Source organism: Aethalodelphis obliquidens, unplaced genomic scaffold, assembly GCF_003676395.1.
Source record: "Aethalodelphis obliquidens isolate GAN/ISIS:26980383/991018 unplaced genomic scaffold, ASM367639v1 scaffold48, whole genome shotgun sequence".
In the NCBI taxonomy this organism is placed as follows: domain Eukaryota; kingdom Metazoa; phylum Chordata; class Mammalia; order Artiodactyla; family Delphinidae; genus Aethalodelphis; species Aethalodelphis obliquidens.
In genome coordinates this window covers 14,416,132-14,430,751 of record NW_020837992.1, presented here as the reverse complement: position 1 = coordinate 14,430,751, position 14,620 = coordinate 14,416,132, and the positions used below count along the sequence as shown (strand labels likewise).

Below are 14,620 nucleotides of genomic sequence, written 5' to 3'. Positions count from 1 at the left end.
AAGATATACAGAGTGCCAACAAACACATGAGAGAATGCTCAACATCACTAATCATGAGAGAAATGCAAATCAAAACTACAATGAGATATCATCTCACACCAGTCAGAATGGCCATCATCAAAAAATTTAGAAACAATAAATGCTGGAGAGGATGTGGAGAAAAGGGAACCCTCTTACACTGTTGGTGGGAATGTAAATTGATACAGCCACTGTGGAGAACAGTATGGAGGTTCCTTAAAAAGCTACAAATAGAACTACCATATGACCCAGCAATCCCACTACTGGGCATATACCCTGAGAAAACCATAATTCAAAAAGAGTCATGTACCAAAATGTTCATTGCAGCTCTATTTACAATAGCCCAGAGATGGAAACAACCTAAGTGTCCATCATCGGATGAATGGATAAAGAAGATGTGGCACGTATATACAATGGAATATTACTCAGCCATAAAAAGAGACGAAATTGAGCTATTTGTAATGAGGTGGATAGACCTAGAGTCTGTCATACAGAGTGAAGTAAGTCAGAAAGAGAGAGACAAATACCGTATGCTAACACATATATATGGAATTTAAAAAAAAAAATGTCATGAAAAACCTAGGGGTGAAACAGGAATAAAGACACAGACTTACTAGAGAATGGACTTGAGGCTATGGGGAGGGGGAAGTGTAAACGGTGACAAAGCGATAAAGAGGCATGGACATATATACACTACCAAACGTAAGGTAGATAGCTAGTGGGAAGCAGCCGCATAGCACAGGGAGATCAGCTCGGTGCTTTGTGACCGCCTGGAGGGGTGGGATAGGGAGGGTGGGAGGGAGGGAGACGCAAGCGGGAAGAGATATGGGAACATATGTATACATATAACTGATTCATTTTGTTGTGAAGCTGAAACTAACATACCATTGTAAAGCAATTATACTCCAATAAAGATGTTAAAAAAAAAAAAAGACAGATCATGTAAAATTTTTTAATGTAAATTGAAATTAACATTTTGATGTAAATATATGATTTCTCATAGGAAAGATAAGTATCATTCTATGAATTTTTAATTTTCATATTTGTATACATAGACATAGTGTGTGTGTCCCAAATGATGATTAAAAAGGTGGTTTTTTTTAATGTGGATCACAATTTTAAAAATTTGAAAGCCATTGCTTTACCTCATTGAATTGTTACAAAAATGCTGCAATAAAAACATTATTCCAGTTTTGCAGATGAGGAAACTTAGACTGAAAGAAATTAACTCAACTTCCTCAGCACTGTGGAAGTAGAGAAATTAGCATTCAAATTCAAGTAAAATGAATCCAAAGTCAATACTATGTCCACTGTTTCATACTCCCCTATATTCTACAACTAAATTCCAGACTCAAATTTTAAATGCTATGATACATATGAACGTCAAATTTCTTTTGGAAGATATTGTTGATGAATTTGTCTTTGTTACCCCAGTTGAAATCATGTCAGCAAAGCAAAACTAGATTTTAAGAAAAAAAAGTTTAGAAGGTTATATTTGAGTAAAGATCTGAGGGAGGTTAGGGATTAAGATGTGCAGATATTGGGGGGGGGGGGGTCAAGGAAGAGTATTCTAGTCAGAGGGAACAGCAAGTACAAAAACTCTGAGGTAGAGATGTGACTAGTCTTTTCCAGAAGGCTACTATGACTGGAAAATGTATCAGTTATCTATTCCACAATAATGCTAAGTAACAAGCTACCTCAGAACCCCAGTGTTGTATCATAATAAACACTTAGTTTTACTCATGAGTCTGAAGATCACCTGGGTGTTTCTGCTGAGCTGAGCTCAGCTTAGCAGGGCTCATTCATGCCTCTGCAGTCAGTGGCAAGCCAGCATAGCTCTGATCTTGGGCTCTCTCACATGTGTTGAGACTTGGATAAGACAACTGGGTTGACTTAGCTCTGCTCCACATACCTGTGTGTCTCTCATCCTCCAGTAAGATGATATTGTGTTCTCATGCCTAGCAGGGAGGGTGGGGAGAAAGGTGAGGAGAGAAAGAAAGAAGAGCGGGAGAGACCATAACAGGAGGAAAGGGAGAGAGGGGATGGAGAGAAAGAGAGAGAGAAACAGGGTGGGGAGAGGGAAGAAAAGAGAGAGCGTGCATGTACACAAGACCTCTTGAGCCCTGGGCTCAGAACTGAAACAACGGTACTTCTGCCGCATTCTGTTGGCCAGAGCAATTCATAAGACCAGCTTAGTTTCAAGGGGTCGGGAACAAACTTCACTTCTTCACGGGGAGAACCTTGAAGTCACATTGCAAAGGATGTGAAAATAGTGAGGGGTGGAAAATTAGGACCGGTTTTTGCCGTGAATCTACCACATTGAGTTGGTAGGAGATAAGGCCAGAGAGGTAGTGGGAATCGAGGTGGTATAGGGCCTTGCAGACCAGTGTAAGTCTTTTGGCTTTTACTCTGAGGTGAGAAGCCATTGGAGGGGTGCCAGGAGAGGGGTAACACAGCCTGACTTGTATTTTAATGGAATCACTCAGGCTGTCAGGTTGAGAGTAGACTGAAGAAGGGAAGGAGACCAGTGTGGAGGCTACTGCAGTGAACCAGGCAAGAAACGATGGCGACTTGGCCAGGAAAGTAGTCATAGAAGTGCTGACAAGTAGTCAGGTAATGGACATAATTTGAAGGGGGAATGGCCAGGATTTGCCTACAATGCAAATGTAGGATATAGAACGAAAGAAGAAAAACAGATGACTCCAAAGCACTGGCCAGTTAGTTACTCTAGAAAAACTGTGTTGCAGTGTACTGAGATGATTAAGGTTATGGGAAGAGTAAATTTCAGAGGAAATATTTTTCAAAAATCCTTAACTGCCTGACAGTTTCTTTCAGTACCTTGAGATGCAATTAAGTTAGACCAGAAGATATGACTTCAGTCAGAGCAGCCAGGGGCTCTCCTACAGTCCTTCCCTTGACCTCAGACACGGGTTCTCACAGATCCAGAGCTGGCAGCCACTGGGACGTACTATGCTGTACAGCCTGACCAGTTGTTTACAGCCAGCATTTCTGACGTTGGTTGCGGCATCTGCTCTGATTGGTTGTAGAATCCACTCTTGTTTCACCCTCCATTTTGATTGGTTGGAGCCCAGTTTAATTTTCTTTCTCCATGGCAGAACCAGGAGAGGTAAAATATGGGTGGAAGTGCTCTACTTTCTAAAAGGCAGGGACCGTATCTCATCCAACTTTGTACTTCCAGATGGAAGAGGGTGGATGGATTCACTTAGATTCACTCCATTCATAGCAAAAGCATCTCAGGTTTCACACTCTATTGAGGATTGACATATGATTTTTTTCTGTTAAAAAAAAAAAGGCACTTTGAAAGATAATCATGATTCTATGTGATCAGTATAAAGCGTCGAATACTCTGTGCAGTCTTAAAACCCCCCCTACTTGGATAGGTAAGGAAAGTTACTATTGGAAGGGAGGAGTGTTTGTGTTCCTTGTCTCCCTAAGTTCCGTCTTGGCTCATGGAGGGGGCAACTGACACCAACATTTTAGTGCTGTCTTCACGGGGGCGGGGAGAAGTGCAGGAACGGGAGGTTCCACCTCTCTCCGCTCCTCATTGCTTACTCCGCCTCAGACAAAAATGGCAAATCCGATGGGTGAAAATCTGACATGTACTAAGCCACGCTTTCCTAATGGGCAGGGACTTTCGTCTGCTGAGCAAAACCAGTTCAGTGCGTTCCCTTCACCTGAGCGTTCTCTGTCCCAGGGAGCAGGCTCCGACTCTGCCACCTTGTGGTTGGAGCAGTGAGGCAGCTCTGTTCCTTACCGCCGGCTGCTGAGTGAACCTGGCTTGGCTCTGCACACCCAACCCCTTTCTCAGATACACTGGCTGAGCAGATCCCAAGGTCTGGCTGTGATGGGAGTAGGAGGACTCACTCGGCCCCAGCCACGCTGCCTTGCATTCAGAATCCCTGAGCCAGTGCCCTACTCAGCTCCATTTGTGTGAGTCCCCACTAGTGATAAGTGAGGTGAGTCCTAGAACCTGAATCCCCAACATCAACAGCAAACCCAACTGAGATTCTTAAAAAACTGGAAGTTGCTCTCATGTTTATCTTCAGCATAGTCTTCCTTCCTCTCCCTTTTTTTTTTTTTTTTTTGCACTTCTGGAATAGTCCTTCTTTATGCCTCCATCCTTTTTTCTGAACCACATTTGAGAGAATGTGAAATTGCATATTTATTATTGGTTTCAACTAACAGAAACACACTTGAGCTCTCTTAAAAACAAGAGATAGAGCTTATTTTATTTTTCACAAATTTATTTATTTATTTTTGGCTGCATTGGGTCTTCGTTGCTGTGCGCAGGCTTCCTCTAGTTGCGCCGAGCGGGGGCTACTCTTCGTTGTGGTGCGCAGCCTTCTCATCGCGGCGGCTTCTCTTGTTGCGGAGCACGGGCTCTAGGCTCTCAGGCTTTAGCAGTTGTGGCACACGGGCTCAGTAGTTGTGGCTTGCGGGCTGTAGAGCGCAGGCTCAGTAGTTGTGGCACACGGGCTTAGTTGCTCTGCGGCATGTGGGATCTTCCTGGACCAGGGCTCGAACCCATGTCCCCTGCATTGGCAGGCAGATTCTTAACCACTGCACCATCAGAGAAGCCCCTAGAGTTTATTTTAGAGACAGGTTTATCTCCGAACCCAGGGGCAGGTAGCTAGTGTACTCTAGAAATAACCTAGAGCCAGAGCCTCAAATGCAGTCAGGACCTTCCCTCCCGTCTCTAGAGGAGGCGACCATACATTTCAGTTTCTGTAGGAACATCCTGGTTTACTCTTTCACTCTGCCCACAATCACTGTATGTCAGTCTCGGTCCAATCAAGAGGCAGAAACCTCAAGGTGACTTAAATAGGAGAAATTTCATGTAAATATTTTAAATTTTCTGATAAAAGAGCAATTGTAAGATATAAGGGAACTCTATGTGGTACCCTAAAGCTGAGGGTGAATACCCAAGGAGGGACAACAGCAAAAGAGGACTCCCTTCCCGAGGCTGGGATTGCAACCACTGGGCAGCAGAGAGGTCTGCTGATCCACCCGGTCCAGAGCTGGTCTGCAGTCACTGGGCAAGCAGGAAGCAACTCTCTGAGACATAGTGGGGTGTAGAAAAACCACATCCAGTGGCCTGACACATGGGCGTGCAGAGCAAGTACAAGTGCCATTGCAGATAGGAGGCCTGGAGCATATGGTGTCCATGTCAGGAAGCCCACAGGAAGGGGACTGTTAGGGCAGGCCAAGGCTGCAAGGACACCAAGGGACCATGACTTTGGGGCCTGTGCCAGAACTGGGTCAGAGTACCACCAGCTGATAATGGAGCTGCCAGAAACAGCAGGAGGGCCCCTTCCTCCTGCGTTCTCCCTTGAGTGACCTCTACTGAGAAAGCTTAACAAGTGCTCTTTGTAAAGGAGAAATGCTTAAAGGAATTCCATCTATCATTGCAGAGCACGCATTGAAGGGTGAATTCGGATGTGAGTGACAATAAATTGCTAACTGGCACAAATTTCAACAGTACCCTGGTAAGAATGATTAATTCCCAGACTTGTCAGATTCATAGAGAAGGAGAGCAGAATGGTAGTTAGCAGGGGCTAGGAGAATGGGGAAACAGAGAATTATTGTCTAATGGGTACAGAGTTTCAGTCTGGGAAGATAAAAAATTCTGGAGATGGATGGTGGTGGTGGCTGTACAACAATGTGAATGTACTTAATATTAATACCACTGAATTGTTCACTCAAAAAGGGTTTAAATGGTAAGTTTTCTATTATGTATATTCTACTACAATTTTTAGAAAGATTAATTCATGGTTACTATATTCATGCCTCACTTTTGCTCCTCTCCATACATCCACTTTCTTCTTCCTTTCCCTGTTTCTCAGTCCACACACTAAAAACATGGCCACCAACAGCTCCTCACCTAAAACAGCTCTCCTTGTGTCAAGAAACCAGCCAGACTGAGTCTGGACTCTCACAGTGTCCTCTTCCAAATTCTCCTGGAAGTTCTTCCAAAGCAGCAGCTTTGGTCCAATGCTCACTTTGGTTATTTGGGCCAGTATCATCTGCTATAGACCTGTTTTCAGAAGTGTTTATTTGTCGTTTTGGGGGTAGGATAAATGAGGAGGGAACTTTACTGACAAAACAAGAGGAATCCACTATAATCATTTAATGACTCCCCTCCAGAGTTTTAATCAAATGGGGAAGTCAGGCAAAAGATACGCACGCGCACACACACACACACACACACACACACACATACACACTCACATCAAGAGTAAAATCAATAGGTAAAATGATGCCAGATCAGTAAAAGTTTTTTTATCCTTTCCACCTATGCTAGCAGTCTGAATTAATATTAGAGGCATATGGCAGAATAATCATAATTATTTATCAAGCTAATTAGCCATATTTAGTTTCCTAATTGGCCATAAAATGGCAGAAATCTTTATATATACAGTGAGACTTAAAAATGAATTATGGTTGTTATAGGGATTGTCATTTTTTATTTTTGTAGGCACAACTCCTTGAAATGATATATATATTCCCATCAGGTGCTTCAGAGAAGCACTGGTCTTTCTCTTGACAGACAATGTGCATTTTGGCACCAAATTATTGGATGGAAAAATACAGGCATTTTCCAAGCTCTAAACACAGAGCATGTCATCTATTCGTTTGGATTTCTTCCTAAACTATTGTCACACCAATATGTGGTGGTTTTTCTAAGAAGAAATCAATCCAAATCTGTCTTTGGACTCAGAATCCAGGAAGCCTGGGTTTTATCACTGGCTTGGTCACAGATGCACTGAAAAATGCGCAAGTCACTTCCATCTTTGTCTGAATTTCTCCATCTGGCAAATGTAGATTCTGACACTCACCATCAGATAATGTTTGCAAAATGTTTGACAGTCCTTGATGGTAGACAGTATGTAATTGCAAACTGTTGCAATATTTTTTCTGCCCTAAAAATTCTTCTCTTTTCTAGAAACTATTTTTAAATTAAAAATATCACTTTTAAAATATGGCTACCTGGCAATAACAATTCAGTTGGTAATGGAGAGTAATTTGAAAAAAAAAGAAAGTACAGGTCTTTTTCCGTGGCATTCCCCAGAGGTAACAGCTTAAAATTGCTCTAACTTTAATCCTTCTGAGACCAACACCCACAATAATAATTTATTAGCCTTTTATCTTCGATGTATCAACTTCAAAGTACATCTGATGGGTCCCCTCATGAAAGATGAAGATCTTTGCTCATTTACACTTCAACAACCACTGCCAGATGTATTTCATTTTTTATTATTCTGTTACATACTTCTATAGCTTTACCCAGTACATCCCTCCATTTCTTGATCCATCAATTTCAGACGGTATCTCTTGACTTCCCTCTAAGACGAGAGATTGAATAGCCCTGTGTTCCCCTCCTCCCCTCATGGCTACCCCCAATGTCACAGCTTCAGTTCATCATATAGTTAATTTTACATTGTCAAAACTTATAGAATTTATACTTTCTTATATAATTACTTCTTCTGCATTTTGGCTGTTTATTAAGTTTAAAAATAACCAGGACTTATTTTAATTAAATGAATATTAGTCATTATCTGGTAAATTTCATTCTATTCAAATAAAAAAATATTTATTGATTACATACTCTGGGCCAGCACCATTCTAAGTGCTAGGGATAGATCAATGAAGAAAACAGACAAAGCATCCCTGCCTTCATAGAGCTTACATTTTAACGTATGTTTGGACTCATAGAAAAAGTGAAGAAATTCTATGGCATATAACCTTGCCAGTAGAAAAAGAAATGCACATACCTAAATTGGGAGGAAGAGGGAAGAAGTAGAGGAAGCAAGGTGCTGAATTTTTATAATGTATTATTGTCATATGCCTTCACTTTCTCACTAAGATAATAATCTAGAATCTGCAACACTTCAGAGGAAATTTATTTTCTTCTTGAAGCTGTTCTTTCCAGAGCCTCCTGACTTGCTAATCCAACTTGGGTTGCTAACTTTTGAGGCTTAGTTTTCAATGTCATTTTACTCCAGGAGGGGAGTGGTGTTGTTCTGTTTAGTGCAGGGATTTGTTTTTGTTTTTGTTTTTTTCCAGCTTTACTTTGTATCGAGCAGCTGAGTTTAGTCAATTGTTATTTGAATTGCTTGTTTTTCTCTTTTCTTTATCTTTCTGGAATAAATTCTCAAATCATTATTTCAAGAAGCAAAATTATGAAGATAGTAAAAAAATCAATGGTTGCCAGGAGTTGGGGGCAAGGAGGGAGGGCTGAACAGGTGGAGCACAGAGGATTTTAAGGCCAGTGAAAATACTCTATGATACTATAACGATGGATATATATTATTATACATTTGTCCAAATCCAAAGAATGTACAACACCAAGAGTGAACCATAAAGTAACTGTGGACTTTGGGTAACTGTGATGTGTCATTGTAGGGTCATCAGTTGTAACAAGTGTACCACGCTGGTGCAGGATGTTGATAACGGGGGAGGCTCTGCATGGGTGGGGTTTGGAGGCATATGGAAAATTTTCGTACCTTCTTCTTAATTTTGCTCCGAACCTAAGACTGCTCAAAAAAGTCTTTCTTTAAAAATTATGCTTAACCTACTATATAAAAAATAAATTAATTAAAGTAATTTTTTAAAAAAAATTATGTTAACTGAAAAAAGCCAGTCACAAAAGACCAATACTGTATGATTCCCTTTATATGAATTATCCAGTATAAGCAAATCTATAGACAGAAAGTAGGATAGTGGTTGCCTAAGGCTGGCAGAACGGTAGGTTTAGGAGTTGATGGCGAAAGGATACAGGGTTTCTATTTGGTGATGAAAATATTACCAAATTGATTTTGGTGATGTTCGTACAACTCAAATATACTAAACATAACTGAACTGTACGCTTAAAAAAGTAAGATTGAATCTGGAGGCAATATTGAATAAGGTTTAAGGATATAGATTTTGAAATTAGGCTGACCTGCGTTCAAATCCTGGCTTTACTACTTACTGGTTGTGTGACTTTAATGAGGTACTACATTCTCTGTGAACTTCACTGTCCACATCTGGAAAATACAAATAAAGATATCTGACTCAAAACATACACACACACCCCATCCTCAAAGAGTCTGTAAAGTGTCCTGAGGAAGCAGGACAGTGGTGGCCAAAGGCTCCCACCCCCTCCTCCGCAGCAGCTTCACCTCACTGATTGACTGCTTTGGCATGGAGGTAGCTCCGTGCTGCCATCCTTGCCTCGAGGAGGGAAGACAGATCAAATTCAGTGAGAGATCAACTATTTGTCACCCTCTCTTGGCCCTTTCTTTCCATCTGAGTTTTATCAGTCTCAGTCCCATGTCCATAAATCCCCTCCCTCAAATTTCAAAAAGAGGGATGAAAAAGAGTAAGAAATTTAAAATCTCCATCATGATGTTATACCCAAGGTTCCAGGTTCACTGTAGACAAGGATTGGACACTTATCAAGTACAAACTCCAGACTAGGATGAATTACATCATTTGTTGTGGCAATTACAAGTGGTACTTAGTTGCTAGCTTACTTTGGCCAGACCAAGTGGATTAATCATTATAGTGTAATATAAAGTCCAGATGAAACAAAGTCAGCCTAGCAATTTTAGCTAGAAAGAGCAGTGTAAACACTTCAAAAACAACCAGGCAAAAAAATATAAACTGTGGAGAGCAGCCACTTCCAAAGCCACAGCAAACTCAGGGACCAGTTTTCCAAGAGAATGTTTTATCTCAAGCCAAGTGGACCTAATACTAAAGCCCTAAGATTAAAGCCTGTTGTATCTACCAATCCATAGTATCAATAAAGGACCACTCATCCAAGGAAAGAGCATTCCCAACTCCTTTTTTTAGCCTACTTTACTCTGATCGAAAATGGACTCTTACAGAGAAGTCGACAAGGAAGCCATGACTAATATTTGGGCAGGAAGCAGATACACCCTACCGTGGCAGTACAACACTAGAACTAGCCATCAGGGATGGTTGCTTCTTAGCAAGATGATAATGATGACATAGAGTCATGAAATTTCCAAGCTGAAGTGAAAATAAGAATATTAAACATGATGACAGTGATACAGTAATTAGAGCAAACATTCATTAAGACCTGATTATGTCCAGGAAGTATTCTAAATACTTCACATGTTTTAAATCACTGAATCCCAACCATAACCCTATAAGGTAAGTACAATAAACATTCCCATCATACAGAAGAGAAAACTGAGGGTAGAGACCAATTCTTTCTTTTGGCCCTTCTCAATACTGCAGCCAAGTGAGGTGAGGGATCTTGTATATAGTTACTGAGGTTGGTTTTATTTGCCTTCAGACTTCCTTCTTCATAAATTCTTCATCTTCTTCCTCTTTACTCCATTTCAGAGGCTCAATTACCCCTTTTATAAGTAAAGAAGACTATTTTCATGGAAAGATCCTTTATCAGCCCTTACTTGTCAAGATCACTGACATCCAAATGATGTGAGCCAAATCCAGTGTTAAATTCTCCACCTTCCTTTTGCTTGTCCCATCAGCAGGATTTGACATAATTGATCACTCTTTCCCTTCCTCCTCGGAAATCTTTTCTTCCTTTGTCTTCTGGTACACTATTGTCTCTTGAATTTCCTTCTACCTCAGTGGCTGCTACTTCACTGTCTCTTTTACTGGTTCCTTTTCTTTTCCCTGACTCTAAGCTGGAGGCTCCATCATTGGACCGCTTCTCTTCCATAACTACACTCACTCCCTTCGTGATTACTTCTAGTCATGTGGCTTTAAATATGATTCCTCAATTTATACTTCCAGTCAGGACTCTGTCCCAGAAGTCCAGACACATATTCAGTTGCCTACTTAACATCTCCACTTGGATGTCTAAGAGACATCTCAAACTTACTAGGACCAAAACCAAAGGTGTGGTTTCCCCTATCAAACCTGCTTCTCATACACTTTTCTCCACATTGGTAAATGGTAACTCCACCCTTCCAGTTGCTTAAGTCAAGAATCTTGAAGTCATCCTTGACTCCTCTCTTTATCCCATGTTCAAATGAACAAACCCTGTGTCTCTACTATCAACGATATCAATATAGTTCAATATCAATATATCTCCAGTTCTCACCATCTCCACAACTATCGTACTGGTCTGATCCAAGCCTCTACCATCTTGCCTGATTTGTTATAATGGCATCCTAACTACTCTACTCCTCCACTCCTGCCCTACTACGGCAGCCAGAGGGCTCTTTTAAAAGTATAATGGCTTCATATGTCACTCAAAGCAATGACCAAATTTCTTCACTAGTTCATCGGCTCTATGTGCTTTGCAAGTGTCCTGATCCCACCCAAATACCTCTCTCCTATAACTTCTCTTATCTCACTTGTTCTTGGTTTCCTTGCTGTTCTTGAATTATGAGTCATGCCCCTACCTCAGGGTCTTTGCACATGCTATCTCTCAGTCTGGAACACTCTTACATGTATGGTCGGCATCCACTCTTACTTTACTTACTTTTCACTGTGCTCAAAATCACCTTATTAGAGAAGGCACCTACTATAAATAACAATCCAGAACTTCTGCATTCCTGATACCCTTTCTTTTGATTTATTGTGAGCCTTGGCAGTTATGACCACTTGATTATTATATGTTCAATTGTTTATTGTTGATCTCACCCAATTAATTATCAGCCACATGAAGGCAGGGACTTTAGTTGTTTCATTCACTATAATATCCCCAGCACCTCAAACAGTGCTTGACACTATTAATGAATGAATGAATGATGTTGAATCAGACTGTTACCTATCGCAGGCGTACTTGCAATTAAGATTTATCTTTCATTGCAAAAATAAATGCATCTCTCCTCTCAAGGAACTTCATGATTTAAATATGGTGAGGGTGAATGTATCCATGAAATTATCTTTTTGCGGTCTCCAACTCTGCCGTCATATGGATCTATCCTGAGTACTGTTTTCTCTAAGAATTCACTTCAAAATTAAAATGAATGATAAAAGGGTAACTGTATTGCATAAGTTTGGGCAGGGTTCTTTCAGGCATTAAAATGAATTCATCATTATGGCCACTGGCTTGGCTTGAGTCCTTGTGCCACCTATGTGCTGTGGGAAGTCTTTTTTTTTTCCCCTCCACATCCTTTGGGGAAAAACCTGAAGAACTGAAAGTACAATGGCCACAGCTATTCTCTGAGAACAGACTTAGGACTGTGTCCCTTCCTTTGAAAAGCACACCACACATACCCACTCCCAATATAAATACAATAACCATGAGTCTGACTGCCATGGAGATCCAGCTGCATCACACACCTCATGCCAGATGAACAGAAGGTTAAAAGAAGGAATCTGCTGAAGAGGCCAAAAGTTTGGTTTGCTTGTGGACTGTTTTTTTAACCTTTGCCCATTCAGCAACTGTTAGTAACTGTTTTGTCTCTCTCCTCACCCCACAGTATTGTTCAGGGTCAAGCTTCCATTAGAGAGCACCTGACTTATATTACCCTTCTTCTTTTTTGATGTTAATATGGTTGGGCTTGATTAGAGTAAACAGAACAGGAGATTTGAATGAGTTCCTGTTTCCAAGGAAAGGAGGATCTGTTGATGCCTCACCCATATCCCCTCCACTTACCCTGGAGGTCAACTGCCTGTGGTTCCCACACACTCTGATGAATTCCTGTGACTCTGCCTGATGGCTTTGTCTAGCTGCAGGACTAAGCTTGGCCGTGCTCTCTTATGCTCTAAGGAATGGAGTGGCCAACAGTGCTGAGGGCCGATGCCCCAGGTGCAGCACTCGGCCAATGAGGGATGGGAGTAGGTGAATAAAGAATTCAGCTTTCTATTCCTCCTACTCCTGAGGAATAGTTCTCAGGTATGTTCCATCCATTTTCTTAGAATGTCCCCAGTAGTATTAAGCCCCAGTCACCCACAATTCATTAACTCACAATTTATTGTCTTTATCCCCTTTATGACTCAATTTCTTATTCTCTCAATGTCCATCCTGTAATCACCTCCCAAATAAATTACTTGTACTGAAATTCTTCTTTCAGATTCTGATTTTGGGGAATACAAACTGAGATAGAGGCATATTTTGCTACCTGAAATGGCTTGGGCTGAAGCTTGCTCTTGAGGAGAATAAGCACCTGGAGCTACAGTGTCTGAACTAGCAGCTGCTGCCGCCACCTAGACATTTTCACTGAGCTGTGTGAAGCTATATGGCAAGGCTGAGTCTGGTAATATATGTTATCACTTGGATAATAATAAAGTTACTTGGTTAGTAAATACCAAAGAAATGATACTCATTTCTTCACTTTATTGACTTAAGCATACAGGTGTAAGTTATCAATATGAATAACATAGTAATGCATGTTATCATTTGATGATCAGTTAGTTGTTTGTTATGGTTTATTATTAGTTGTCTGTAATAGTTACATTGTATGTTTGTTATGCATGTTTAAGAAATAATAATCATTTATGAATTTAATTTATTGAATTTAAAAAACATGTTTAGGAAGCTCCAGAAATGAGGAAGCTTTTAAAAAGAAACCCTCCAGAAATCTATATTAAGGTCCCTTTGAATCTTTGCTAAGTACTGACCTACACAGAGTGAAATTATACAAAGCTGTTCAAAGAATGGTGGGGAGCTGTAAGCTTGCACAGGGATGAATGTGTTCAAACTCTGATCATCCACAGTGGAGGATCGTTGGGATCACCTGGGGCATTTAGTGGGGATTCCTGAGAGGTCACACCTTAGAAGTAAGTATGAAATATTCCTGGAGTAAAAACTACTTTAGCACTACTTACAAAAGCTTAAAAAGAGTTATCAAGAAGATTATTTGGGGCTTCCCTGGTGGCACAGTGGTTAAGAATCCGTCTGCCAATGCAGGGGACATGGGTTCGAGCCCTGGTCTGGGAGGATCCCACATGCCATGGAGCAACTAAGCCCGTGTGCCACAACTACTGAGCCTGAGCTCTAGAGCTCGCGAGCCACAACTACTAAAGCCCACATGCCTAGAGCCCATGCTCCGCAACAAGAGAAGCCACCACAATGAGAAGCCCACGCACCACAACGAAGAGTAGCCCCCGCTCGCCGCAACTAGAGAAAGTCCGCACACAGCAACGAAGACCCAACGCAGCCAAAAATCAATAAGTAAAACAAATTTTTTTTAAAAAAAGATTATTTTGATCTGATAGTGACTTAAGTGTCTACAAATATAAAACCCAACCCTCTTTAAAAGAACACAATGAAATCCAGACACTTAACAATGTAAGATTTACAAAGTCCAGAACCAATACGTTTTTTTTTAAACTAGATGTGACAAGAAAATGGAAAACGTGTCCTCTAACCAGGAGTAAAGACAATCAGTAAAAACAGATCCATAAATTACAGTGATGCCAGAAATTACAGGGTGATAGAACAGTTATTAATGTAATATTCAAGTATATAAAGAAAGACATAAACATAGTGAGAAGAGAAATAGAACATATAAAAAAGAATCAATGAGAATGAAATTCTGGAGTGGAAAAATAAAATATTTGAAATGAAGAATTCACTGGAGGGGATTAACAACAGATGTCACACTGCAAAAGAAAAGGCTAATGACTTTGAAGACATAGCAATAGAATC

At 40.7% G+C, this 14,620-nt stretch overlaps 1 protein-coding gene across 1 annotated transcript in view; it reads left to right on the top strand.

Moving 5' to 3' along the window:
• The window catches only part of TSEN15 (tRNA splicing endonuclease subunit 15), a 139,068-nt gene that overhangs the window by 104,491 nt on the left and 19,957 nt on the right, over positions 1 to 14,620 (top strand). Inside the window, exon 9 of the transcript XR_003427984.1 lies at positions 13,044 to 13,226. The gene's annotated coding sequence lies outside the window, so the exon portion shown is untranslated. The remainder of the gene's footprint in view (positions 1 to 13,043; positions 13,227 to 14,620) is intronic.